Source organism: Trachinotus anak, unplaced genomic scaffold, assembly GCF_046630095.1.
Source record: "Trachinotus anak isolate AG129_WGS33_773 ecotype Australia unplaced genomic scaffold, CSIRO_AGI_Tana_v1 ptg000010l, whole genome shotgun sequence".
In the NCBI taxonomy this organism is placed as follows: domain Eukaryota; kingdom Metazoa; phylum Chordata; class Actinopteri; order Carangiformes; family Carangidae; genus Trachinotus; species Trachinotus anak.
In genome coordinates, this window is record NW_027273861.1 from 10,227,423 (window position 1) to 10,241,376 (window position 13,954).

At 40.8% G+C, this 13,954-nt stretch overlaps 1 protein-coding gene across 7 annotated transcripts in view; it reads right to left on the reverse strand.

Annotated features, from left to right (window-relative positions):
* Positions 1 to 13,954, reverse strand: part of ncanb (neurocan b) — a 188,225-nt gene that overhangs the window by 115,259 nt on the left and 59,012 nt on the right. The window lies entirely within an intron of this gene.

Consider the following 13,954-nt stretch of genomic DNA (forward strand, 5'->3'; position numbering starts at 1 on the left):
ACAGAGATGAAGGGAGAGGGAGGGGGTGTGAGTATACAAAGGAAACTGAAATCAACTCATTGCCCTTGTGAGGTTCCTCTACTACACACTGCGCACTTGAACGAGTCACCGGTAGTAATTCCTTTTCATGGGATTTCTTTTCCACCTTTTCCCCCCCTTTTTCTCAGATAGAGGGTTGTCAGTTCATTCTGCGCTTTAATTTACTGTTTCATAATGTGGGTGTGATGAAGTCTTCTGAAGCCCTTTCAGACTGTGATTAAGGGCTTTTAAGGTCTATACAAATAAACTTGACATGATGTGACCACTGTGTTTAATCTTTTTCAAGTACAATAAAGAAATATGGTATTATCTTTTCACTTCACAATACTTCACAGACAAGTATTATCCCTAATGAAATTTAAAGGGCTATTTTCCTTACCAGTTTATTTCTATTCTGGGCCACAGGGTAGTTAAACCTACTCCAGCTTGCACTGGGGAGAAGGCAGAAGAAAAACCAAAATGACTGTGTTGGATGGCAACTTTCCCAGGCTGTTTTATAGACACAGATGCTCACTTTATACCCATGCTCTCCAAAACCACCTGGCTCGAAATCTATGCTAACATGGAGCCAGTAGTGCTAAACACTGAGCCACCAGCCTCAAAGTTATCCAGGAGATACAAATAAGTTAAAATAACCTCGACTGAAGTACTGTCATTGTAAAGGTTCAGGTCCTGCCATCAATATATGAGATGAAATCTACAGTTTGTTTATCTTTTAAATAAAAGTGTGTTTGTTGATATGTAATGCGGGGTTAACAGAGAATACTAACTCGGTTGTGTGCAGAAAAACAACACTGCATAACAGGAGGCGATACTGTTGCAGTTCAGCAGTAGGAACAGCCAGATAAGAGCAAATCTAACGTGATGGACCTCTGGGTTCCCTCGTTGCACACAGCATGCTCAAAACCCAGCCAAGCAGAAAAATATCAACGCAACATCAGTGCTGTCACATTAAACACTGAGAGCTGGGTTGGCTTTGCATAGGTTTATTGCAGAGGTTTTTTTCTTTGTAATTTGGGAATTTTGTTGGAGCTTTACACACACTGAATGAGTTTTCACTTCAGTTCTTCAAGGGAAGTGATGTGTTTTGATGCAGAGCATAAAAAATACATCCTGAAGTGACTATCTAAGTGTCCATTGTGAGGCTGAAATGTTTTCTGAGACAAAATGTCTTCATAACCTTTTAGTTTTATCTGTGTAGCTGTGCTTACAGCTGCCTACAGCAAGAAAGGAAACAAGGCTGAATTCATTTCCTTGCACTTGTATGTGTGTGTGCACTTATAAAATCTGTGCATTTATTTTGACTATTAGCTGTAGTAATATGTGTGTGTCACAAGAGCCAGGGGACAGTAACCAAATGAGGTAGGTCAGCCCCTGCCGGGGGGGCCTGAGAAACCCGCAGTGTAAATCATCAATGTGGCATCTCTGGAGACGTGGCGGGCCAAGCGGGGCCTGAGGGCAGGTGAGTAGTTTTGGGGTTTGGGGGGGGTTTAAGCGGCTGGTAGTGGAGATTCTGGACACAGATAGCCAGCGTCAGTTACAGCAGCGCTGGTCGCTCTGAGTCAATCTCAAAAGGTGCAGCCAAGGACAAAAACACTGACCTCATACCAAATACCTCTGCTGAGCCACAGCTGAATGGAAGCAGATTCAAGAGGTCTGTGTTTGACGTAGAAAAACACAAATAAAACAGTAAAAATCACATAGATTCACTCATCATTTAAATGCTTTTTGATTTTTAAATCAGCTATTTTACAGGTGATAAATGTCCCTTTGAGGGTGATCATAACTGCAATCTTCAGAGCAGTCTTCACTCTACAAATGAGCAATTTTGGCCTTTTTGGCCTTTTAGGTCCTACAAGCACTTGAATGCAACTATAGAGGCTGCCAACTGCCACTTAACTCACCTAACCCTTAAAACTACTGACAAATGTTAATGAAGACATACCACAAGAAATCAAGAAACATTCTTGCAAAAGTCTTCACTGAAACCTCCTCAAACAGAAAAAAAACACATTCAAAGTCTATATGTGGGATGTTTAGCTCATTTTACAACAATACTAAATTTGTAGCTGAAGCCTTTTTAATGTGTTTCTTGTGGTTGGTCACAATGGGGAATAAATATGACCATTTGACAACTGAACAGGGGCTCTGACAAATTATTCATCAAATTCACAGGGGGCAGCACTAATTAATTATGAGATGCACAACAGACTTGATATCACACTAGAAGGTTTATTAAAATCACGCTAAATGACAGTTTGCATGTTGTATTGCAACTTTCATAAATCACCAATTAAAATTGTGCAAAAAAAAGTCTACTGGACTTCTGCTTTGGTTTTTTCTTATTATACACAGTCTGCAGCCTCACCAGTATGAAAAGCAAGAGAATGCTGAGTCACAGTCTGAGTTTGTGGTCGAATCTGCATTCTCTTCCCTTTCACAGTTTTAGACCTGGTTCATAACCCTTCTCTTCTTTTTTACTCTCCAGTTCATCAATAGCAGCTACTCATGTGTGCCCTCAGGGTCAGAGCTATGTTTACTGTGACCATGCTATTATGTACTCCCTTTTATTTTCTCCACCCATCATCTCTCTAGTACACTTAATCTGCTTCTTTTTCCCACTGAGTGCTTTCTTTTGCCTCCGCTTCCATTTTACATTTCGGCACTTTCTGTAGCTTACACAACTACAGAGAATTAAAAGTGCAACGGTTGAATTACCCTTTCTTCCTGCCTCTTCAGGAGCACACCAGAGGTTCATTTTAAGGCTTTTATAGCTATGTGTATGTGTGTGTGTGTGTGTGTGTGTGTGCCTGTGTGTCTATTGTATGTGTGCTCAAGCAGGCATGGGACAGGCAACATGCTGTGAGTGTCCTTTCAAAACATCAGCTCAGAGTCTACAGTCTACAGCCCACGCACTGTACCGCACAACACCCTGCACATTGAACACTGCAGACACACGGTCTGGATGGGGTTTTTATATCACAGAGGTTTGACTCAAGTCTGTAAATTGATGACCGTGACAGTGATTATTCAATCATAGCTTAGCAACCGTAACTAGACACAGAAAAGCTGTCAACCTTTGGATGTTTTCCACTTCCTGAACTGGTGTGCATCACTCCATACTGGCACCCTGTTTACACCTGGTATTAAAATGCCGTCTGTATCCAGACACCTTATCTGGATGTGAAAAGACGTATGTTAATGCAAAGTGTAAATGCTCTGTGATCAGTATGTGATCGGATCTGCCTGACCACTTCTGGCTCAAAATGTGTCCAGATTGTTAGTGTCAACCATAGGCTGCATATAAAGATGGACGTCGCCTCCATGATGTCACAAATAGTTTTCTGAAGAGCAGTTTTGAAGCTTGGAGTGGGCTGCTCTGCAGCCGCCATCTTGGCAATGCCTGACTCCTGGCTAATCCCAAAATAGGCAATGAGGTAAATGTTTATTTTTCCAGCCTCAGAGGTTGCTGCTTGGTGTAAACACAATCTTTGACGCCTATGACAAATGCCCATATGTATACTAGATTGGCAGGAATAATGCATCAGCAGGCAACCGTGTGTACAAATGTGAGTTACCAAAATAATGCAATAATGTAATATTGACTTGTACGTCAATAATAATATTTGAATGAGGTAATGCGCTGCTCTCCCCAAACCTGAAAACTCTGCAGCAGATTTACAAGCAGGCATTAGTTAGATAAACTGTTCACACATTGGAAATCTACATGGCTAGATTTTTGCTTGAAAAAATATCAAATTTAATGAGCAAAAATTACAACAGTTTTTAGGCTGGTGTACAATCCCTGCCTGTAGTCTCTGCCGGTGCATTCTGGGATACTGGCTGTAAACTTCAGGGCGAACAGTCAGCTTGGTAAGGGCATGTGTAATCGTTCATTAGTAGGTAGTATGCGGTACAAACTGAGTATGTAGTAGGCAGTACTAGTAGGCGGTCATAAACAGAGCCATAGACTTCAACGCTTTGGTGCTGTTTCATAAACGAACTCCCGCACACCTAAGCTGAGGGATCACCTACTGAAAGTCAGTATGAGCGCTACAGCACCGTGTGCAATACCAGCTGGGAAGATCCAGCCAGATTTCAGCATGTCAGACAAGTGCACTCTTCCCTATCCAGCCTGTCACAGACACTATGATACTGTTAGACGGTTATAGACAGACAGGCAGACAAAAAGACAGACACACTCAGAATAAAAATAGAGAGCCAAGCTGTCGCACTTTGTTTTCCGTCCCAGTAAAGGACCTTTACAGGGGCAACCTCAGCCTTTCATAGGGAAGTCTGCTCCAACCCATCTGTCGTTCCATCTTAATCTCACCTTCTACCTTATTCTGCCAATCTATATTTGGATAAATTTAGCTGCCAATCTATGTCTGCCACCATCTGTATCCATGACTCGCAATTTTTTATGTGTTTGTTCTCCTTTTTCTTCTTCTTTTCTTCTCTCAAATTGTTCTGTCACTCTGTCCTCACCACGGGTCTTTATTAAGATGGGCTCATTAATCACTCAGGCTGCCTGTCTGTCACTCCATCGCACACACTGCTGTTGTTCCTGCTGCACACATGCACACATGCATACACACAATAGTGCTGGTTTCAGAGGGGGAGTTAGTCCCATCAATGTCTGTGTTTAAGTCCCTTAGAGTGAAAAATGAGGCAACCCTTCAAGTGACAAAAGACTTTCCTTCCAAGAGGATATTACCAAGGTTTTAGAAACCTGACACACTGTGTCATACATAAATGGCTTTAGTGCTTCACATTTTCTGCACAAACAGGGCTGCTTCTGTGTTTGTGCCTCTCTTATAGCGTGCAGCATCCTCAGGGTGGTTTTCTTTTGTTGCTTGGGTTTAAAAGTTTAAAAGCACCTAAATGAAAACAACAACTGAGTAGGTGGTTGTATTCAAGCTGGAACAGTAGGACACCAAAAAAAATAAAAATAAATAAATAAAAAAATCTGTGGGCCAGAACAGAACACACTGTGCAGAGGACAATTCACATGAGTCACCGATAACTCACTGAACTGCTCCATTATCATCCATACAGAGAGACGGAGGAAGGGAGATGAGGGGCGAGAGATGAGAGATGGACAGAGGTGGTGAGAGGAAGAAAGAGGAAGGGAAACAGGTGGTGGGATGTTCAGAGGAAGACAGTAAAAGAAAGAGGAAGTAAGGGAAAGCGCATGTCAGAAGAGAGAGAGGGGGGGATGAGTTGTACGGATGCGCTTGGAAGGGAATGAGAGCTGGTGGACCAGTGTGAGGGAAAATGGCAGGGCTCCCAAAAAAAAGAAGAAATTGCCATCCGATTCAGAGCCCACCATATGGGCTTAGACACATAGCACAAGCCAGAGACTGTTTCATTCCATCACACACAGACACACACACACACACACACACACACACACACACAGACACACAAAAAGTGCACGCTCAGGCAATACGATTTTTCCTTACTGCCTGAGAGGCTGAAAAAGATGCAGGTTATGAGGGAGGAGAACCTGCAGCAGCTCTGCATTATAATGAAGTTTGCGATATTATGAACATTGAATATGCAATGTACAAAATACCTGTGGGAATGCAAATATACCTGTGTGCTTGGAGTGTGAATGAAGTGTGAATGCCACGGACAGATGCTTGTGTGAGCACTGAGACACACACTCAGACACACATATGCATATAAGCACATGATATAAACTCATTAGTGCATACATCTGTGTGTACAGCTCAACTCAAGACACACTTGAATGCTCTTTGTCGGTGGGTTGTACTCTCATTAGCAGCATTTCCATTGCAGGATTTTGGGTTCTATTTTATTGTTATGGTGCCATTATTTTCTTATTGTTGACTTTTTCTTTGCTAAGCTGCAATTGTTGTGTTTTATTTATTGTAAAGTGCTCTGTCCTTGTGATTTTAAAAGGCGATATACAAATGCATATTACCATTAATAAGCTCTGCTGTACATGAAGGAGGAGCTCCTCATGCTCACATGAAAAGCTGCAGTTAGTCGGGAGTTGGCCAGACAGGGATGTACGGATGAAAGCAAGGATGAGACTGTGCTTGTTCCAGCGTTATCACTATGGAGCTGAAAAGTGCTGTCAATTACTGTGAAGTGTTTTACTGCGCAGCATGCACATACCCAATCCCACACATAGTGCAATAGGTCCTTTCATTAAGTGCTTGTGGTGGACTTGATGTGTGTATTTATTTGCTTTTCAATTTTAAATAAGCATGATGGTCCAAAAGTCAAAGGAGATTTAAAAAGGAGAGGGAGGCTGTGCACCATACAACACTGACCAGGCTCCAGCACACAAAGCTGGGGTGACATTGTGGAGCACCCTGATGGTGCAGAGTGGGAATAAGCTTCAGGGCTGCCCAGAACTATATAGAAACCTATTACTTACAGCTGAAAGCCACCCAGGTCTCCATTACTCATACGATGCAGCTACCCACCAGCCACCAGCCAACAAAGGCAGGCACCCTGTTAAGGAGTCGGCTGGAAGCTGAATATCACCCATGTGTTTCATTAAAAACGTATTACCTTGCTCTCCGCGGCCAGAGAAGGCAAGCTCATCTAGTATATGTGAATACAGAAGAGCAAGAGTGAGAACTAGAGAGAGAAGGGAAAAGATACAGAGAAAGAATAAGATACTGTGTTGAGAGCGGAGAGTGGAAGGGGAAAGGCAAGGAGGGACGGAGGGAGAGATTCTCCTGAAAAATGAGGTGACAGAAAGCTTTTTACGTGCAGAAAGGGTGGCCAGGCAATTTTCAAATGTCTGAGACTTCTCATTTGCTGGGCTGCAGAGCCACTTTATACAGTGGCAAATGTTAAACTTGTTCTGGGGACATCAAGGTCCCCTTGGCCGCCTGCTTGTCTTTGCCTGGAATATAAATGTGGCTTGAGACGAGGGTACAGGGAAAAAATAGTTTCGACATCTTGTACACAAGAGTTTAAAAACGCAGAGCGGCGAATACCGTGGGGATTCACGCAGACAAAGGGCGGTCTTAGTCTACGCACGTGTTTATGTGAGTGTGGATGAAGGAAAGATATCTGAAAGCAGGATGCTCTTCACTGATGCGTGGTTTTTGAATGGTCTATTCCTTTTATGAAGACTCAATAATAATGTAAAAACGTCAAATATGCTTATTACAAATTCCCACAGTAAAAGGTGACATCTTCAGATTGCTCTTTTATGACTAACAAGTCCAAAGTTATTTAATTTACAATCATATAAAACTGAGAAAAGCTGAAAATTCTGTTGGAACCAGTGAATGTCTGTGAACATTTTTAAATTAAATTAATAACTTTGTTGTAAATAAATTGTCTGTCAATTCTCTAATTATCTTCCAAATGACTATTTATATTATCTTTTAAATGACTCTTATTTTCTCAACCAAAACAAAGCAGAGTGTGTCAAAGAAAACACACAATGTGGGATTTTAATTGTGATGTGGTAAAAATCACATACACTGAAAGAAAATGAAAGAAAACAGAGACTGTAACTAAATACTGGCAAATCTAGTTTCAGGGGGGCGTGACAGTTGTAAGATATATTGCCACTGTCTGTGTCATGGTTGTTTCTTAATCAATATCTTTCACACCTACTGTAGCATGCACACACACACCTACACACACACAGGCCATATAACACACAGTGAAGCATGAAGATATTTAAATCATAATCCCGTCTTATTTTTATGCCTGTATGGTTAGTTATTATATCCTGAAGGACCCTTGCAGTTAGACCCCTCCCCAGTCAGAGTGACCACTCCTATGTACAACCCACATCCTTCTAGCACAAACCCACCCATCACTGCGCACACACACACACACACACAGTCTGCCCTATATACTTTGTATACAGCTGTATGCGGCCGTGGTGAAAGGGGTTTATCAGTTTATCGCAGCAGGTCTGGGAGCGGGATATATTTCACTGGGACTGCAGCCAGGTTCTTCCTCTCTGCTCCTCTCTCACACTCTTATTCTCTCTTCTCTACATTGTTTCTTTTCTCTGTCGCTCCACTCCAGCCCGTACGTCTCTGGATTTCCATTCTCTCTCTCTCTCTCACTTTGCTTTAATGTCTCTCTGTCTTCGTCTGTCGGCTGGATCCAGGGACATATGGCATTCACTAAATCCTCGCTGTTGTCTGCAGGCTGTAAAGACTCCTCAGTTAATCAAAGTCACTGGTGCAGGGACACTGAATCATGCTGGGGCAAAGGCCTGGGAGTCAGTCAGTGAACCTGCACTATCTATGGAAGTTTTTATTGGATTTTATTATTTGTAACCCACAGCAGATGATTCACAAATGTGTACCATATTCCACAAACATCTCACTATCTGTTTGTTGTTTGAGTTGTGTGAAGTTACATCCACAAAAATACAGATTTGAAAATTTATATAATAGCACATAAACAAATTATAATTTTAATTTCACATAAAAATGATGTAGGTTTTTCAAAGGTACATAGTTTCACCACAAAAATAAACATATCTACACATTTGTGAATCCATTGGCAGATGTGAAACCAGCTTTGCACATTTGCTTGTCCATGTGACATTTGTGACTTCCCTTCTATTTGTTTGCAGATTTCTCTGTAAAGGAAGAAGGCTAAAACAGAGTCTACCTAGCATCCGCATCCATACAGCAGGAGATAACTAGGAGAAGGACTGAATCCCGGCTTCTCCACGTGTGTCCGCTGTGTTGTACTTATTTATGTTATCTACAATTTGCTAACTTTGTGGTAGCTGTGGTAGTTGTTTTACAAGCTAGCTCATTGATGCTGACAACTGTAAACTTCCATGGCCAATGTTAAAATTAGTTAAACACAACCAACATCTGTGGACTGTACACCCACCTCACCTCTGAGAAATGGGCCATATCCAGTATCCGATCAATGATCTTGAGATAAAATATGCACCCCATGTGCATTAAACTGGGATCAAGTGAGCCACCTCTTTTGAAATCATGGTCGTCTTTACAGACTAAGTTATGTGCATTTGAAAATCGCTCTGTATTAGGAGATAAATCACGTTGCCCACTAGGGCTGTGGATTGGCAAGAATCTGCAGGGGTACAGGGGTTATATTTCAGTTCAATCCAATATGCAGTTTAGAGGAGGAGAATTTAACCAGGGTTATTTCCTGTAGATACAATTTACAGAAGTCCCCTAAACACCTCACATGCAGACTATCCATAGACACTGCAACTGGCTTTTGTTCTCTTAACGCCTCACATGCAGGCTAGATGGCTGCAAACAGAAATGCTTCTAATCCCCACTCAGTTACAATGGAGCGCACAACTCAGACAGTTATTTGACCAAAAATGTATTCATTTGAAAAGAGTGAAATCAGACACTGTAAGATTTACCTAAGCTGAAACTGAGTGACTTTATGTTTTTGGGCTGGCCACCCAAGTAGAGTGTATCTATCAGCAAATGACACAAAGATGAAGAATAAAAAAAAAAATTTTTTTGGTAACATGAGTTGAGTTCGGTCTTAACTTTGGTGTGTGAGTGTTTTGTTCCAGGCAGAGTTGAGAGGGATCCACTCGTTTACACTCCTATTACCTACAAACTGACAGGACACGTTTTGTGAGGTGGCTTGAGCTTTGCCTATACCTGGAGCCATGTAGATATGTCATTTTTTGTAAAGAAAAGAGTGGAGTGATAAATAAATACAATGGTTTATTGTTTTGTTGTGGTATTGCGTCACGATGATAGAATTAAGGGGATTAAACATCTTGTAAATACAGACTGGAATTACATTTTTATCCCTAAACACATGCAAGATGATTCATGATCAATCCATAACCCCTGACCAGAAAGGTAACATCTATGAAAGCCATCTCTGCTACGCATGTCAAGTCATAAAGCCATCTAACAGTAATATATTATGCATGAGCTAAAAACAGCGAATACTCCATCCTCTTCCTGCCACATTCCCTCCCTCTCTTCATTTCTCCACCTCCCTTGTCATGCCATCCAGCCACACTGAGAGACCAGACTAATTAACAGAGGGATGAGGCTGCCTGTCGTTTAGGGAACCCATCTAATCTTCTCCTGTATTTTCCCAGGGAAGTTGAGAAGCAGCCTGGGAGATGAGGAAGGAAGGAGGGAGTGAAGGGTAAAAAAAAAAAAAAAGGGGTGTGGGGGTGGAGGTGAATTAACGAGACAGATATGTATTCAGAGATTCTTCTATGTGATAGTATAAGTATAAGTCAGTGTGACTGTGTCTTTTTCCTCTCCTGTCCAATATCTCCGCTTTTCAAGTTCCAAATTCCATCCAATCCACTTTTATATTGTTCTTTAAATCATCTTAAAAACAGAATAAACACTGGAAAGCATGTGTCTGTGGCCTCAATGTCCTTAACATGCAAACACATGCAAACACACAAAGAGATGCACACAAGAGTCCAGTGGCAGGGTAATTTGCTGCTTTAATGGGCAGTTAAATCAGTCTGCATCTCATCACAATCACAGCATCAGAGGCTGCCAGATACAGACCTCCATCTAAGACTAAGAGGAAACACACACACACACACACACAAATGCATACACACACAATCAAATCACCAGGACTCAGGCAGACAGATGGTGTGTTTGTATAATGTTCACACTGGCAAGATCTATGCGTATGTGCTAAGACTGATTCAGCCACCTGAGATGGAGCCTCTGCACCAGTGAGGACTCAGACAGACTGGACTGTGTCCTGTTACCTTCAGTGTAGCAGCTGCTGGCTGACTGACAGCTAGCAGCTAAACACACTGGCTCCAAGGTTGCCACAAAATGTGGAGGCATTTTATGGTTGAGGAAAAAAAAGTTGAAGTTTAACTTCAAATAAAGGTAAGTAAAGTGAAAACAGTGAGCTAGAAAAGAGTCTACAGCCGTGCTAGCAGCTCTGTGAGGGATCACTTGAAGTTCCACTCGAGATGTTTTAAACTGTGCAAAAAATACTCTGCTATGAATACTTTGTTTAACATGGTTTTCATAACATAAAAAGAAAGAAAAAAAGAAAACTGGGGCTGGAAGCACATCTACACTTCCTGAGAAATTCTGGATCAGACCTTGTGGCCTGCCCACAAGGTCTGCTTTCACTGGGTTGACTGGTGGAACAGCAGTATGTATAGAGATGGTTATTGGAAGAAACGTGAGAGACTCAGCCACAGGTTTGAGCCTTAGTCAGACCCAGACACAGAACCACAATCTGCAACTAGAGGATCTATCAGATTGGTAAGCATATATATTATATGTTCATGTTTTTTTTAACTGGCAGTGGCTGTACTAACGCAAACTCTTGCTCTCTGCACTGACAAGGTTGTGGTGAGTGGTGAAAGAGCAGTGATTATCCAGATAGTTAGTGTTACAGGAAACATCAGATAGACATCACATGTTAAAGCCTCAGTCAGACCCAGACTCAGATGAGGAGTCTGTTGTGTACCGAAATCAGCAACTAGCAGAGGTCTCAGTTAGCACAGTTAGCATCTTTTATTTGTTTATGTTGTTACTTAGCTTGTACCTGGCAGTGGCTGACACAGTGTTAGTGGTTGTGCTAATGCAAACTCTCACTCTCCGCACTGACAAGGTTTCAAGTTTATTTTGTCCGCCCCCCTGCCAATGTAAGTTGGTTTCTTAGATATATGACGAATGAAACTCTTTGAATCTGTTTTTAGGAGACATTGCTTTACTGTAGTTCCAAGGTGGGAATACACAGTCATGGTGAGGACTGCTTATTTAGCTCATGAGTTGCCTTTTATTCAGTTTTATTATTATTTTGTATTATGTTAAAAAATACCATACGGTCATGTTAACGAGGCTGTGATTTTCATCATGGTCATCTACAGCAGTGCTTTGACCTAATGCTAACGTCAGCATGCTGATATGCTCATAATGACAACGCCAACATTGTGATATTTTGCAGGTATAATGTTTACCATGCTCATCATCTTAGTTTAGCATATTATCATTCTAACTTTTGCCAGTTAGCACAGCTGAGACTGAATTTCATTAATTTTTGTATTTGATCATAAACAACATAAAATGTTTCATCCTTAGGGAAAGTTAAGTATATGTATATTCAGCATTCAAACATGGCTCCTCAGTCATTCCCATGAAAGTTTCTTACTTAACACATACACCAAAAAGTGTCCACTACATTTTGATGGGCTTCTGCAATTTTGCGCCCACAGAGTAAGTGTGTTAGATGCACGTCAGAGACTGGCCACTGGCCAAGCCGGCTCACTGTTGGTTCCCCTAGACTTTCCAAATGTTACTGGACCAAATTGATGAAATTCTAATTGTAAAAAGAGGAATGTCAGAGGGTTTTATGACACCCAGGTCCAGTGTGTGTGTCTCATGTGATGATTGTGATAGTTACAGTAACCGGTTTTGCCATGACACAAAAACTGGTGGCCAACCTCATGTTAGTGCTGAGGAAGTCAGGGGATTCATCATCTGGGGAGCATTACTGTCATGGCTGTATGTCAGTGGTGGACTGACCAATTAACGTGGCCATCTATAGAGCTACACCTACATCGTCAAATCGTATGTGCTAAATTCAAACAAACACAGTAAAAGTGAAGACGGCGAACTGCAGAGGGATAAAAAATGTAAGAATGTGTGTTTAAGAATACGCCCACTACTTCTGAAAAATTAATGAGGAGTGTCTGTGACTGCTGAATGAAAATACTCATTCATTACAGTGGCATACTAGCTACAGTATTCATCTAACTGAAACTTTTCCCTCTGTTTTATAAAACACAGTTTCTTAATAATGAATGTTTAAAACAAATGAAAAGTGTGAGATTAATTGAACTCTAAAAAGGTAATATTAATGCTTGACAGATGTTAGAATGTAAAAGTTTCACTCCAATTTTCATTCATAAATTATCTAGAATGATTATATCAACAGTGGAGCCACTTAATTCTACACCTCTGTTTTTAAGTCTATAATCTCTACCACACAATTCATATTGACTTGATCCCATTATAGGTGGAATAAATGAGTGAATTGTGGATTGCATGTGCTCTGAGTTGCGACTAAAGGATTTTAGCAGTGGAAAGGTGGAGTGGAGGAAATCTCTGTAGTCTGTAAATGGAGCAAAGGAGGAGAGTGGAAGTAAGAGGACGGATTTCCTGACAGACTGATAAATGAAAAGAGAGAAATGACAGTGAGACTGGTGATTAGACACTGACAACAGTTCACCACTGAAGCTCTTTTCATTGTATTGGAAATGTAATAGAACATATCTGAAGAAAGAAAAAATGATTAAAAACAATGTGTTTATTGGCTCAAAATAGGAATGAAAATTAGGCACAGACCTGACCTTCATATGTTTTTGGAAGAGTGGTCTGCCCCATAATGTAGGTTAATTAGTAAATGTAATGTGATTCATGCTCAGAGTTAGTAGTAACAGCCATGCTGCTGTTTTGAGCTGTGACAGAACTGTTTTGCTGAACAACATGGATGTGAGCAACAAAGAATATTATTTCAAAGTTTTTTTTACCTCTGAAATAAAGATGCCACATCATCTGTGGTCTAACATACCATAAATATAACCAGCCAACTGGGAATTACATTACACTTAAAAGACTTTACATCTTTGAAGAAACCAAAAGCTGAAATAAGATTTTACATCTTAACCTACATGAAGTAAGTAACTAAAAATGACTCCTGAACACAACATGAGGAGGCCAAATCCAGGTCTATATATTACATAAATTGAAAAACTTTGAGTTCAAATAGAATTGAAAAGTAATAATACACACTCCATGAGAATTTATCCAGAAACTGAACAAAGCAATTGTCAAACAAGAAATATGCAACTTCAAGTTATATAATATACTGTATGCTACAGAGCAAATATAATCAGTATTTCAGTGACAAATAAAATAAAGTATAAGGGCATTAC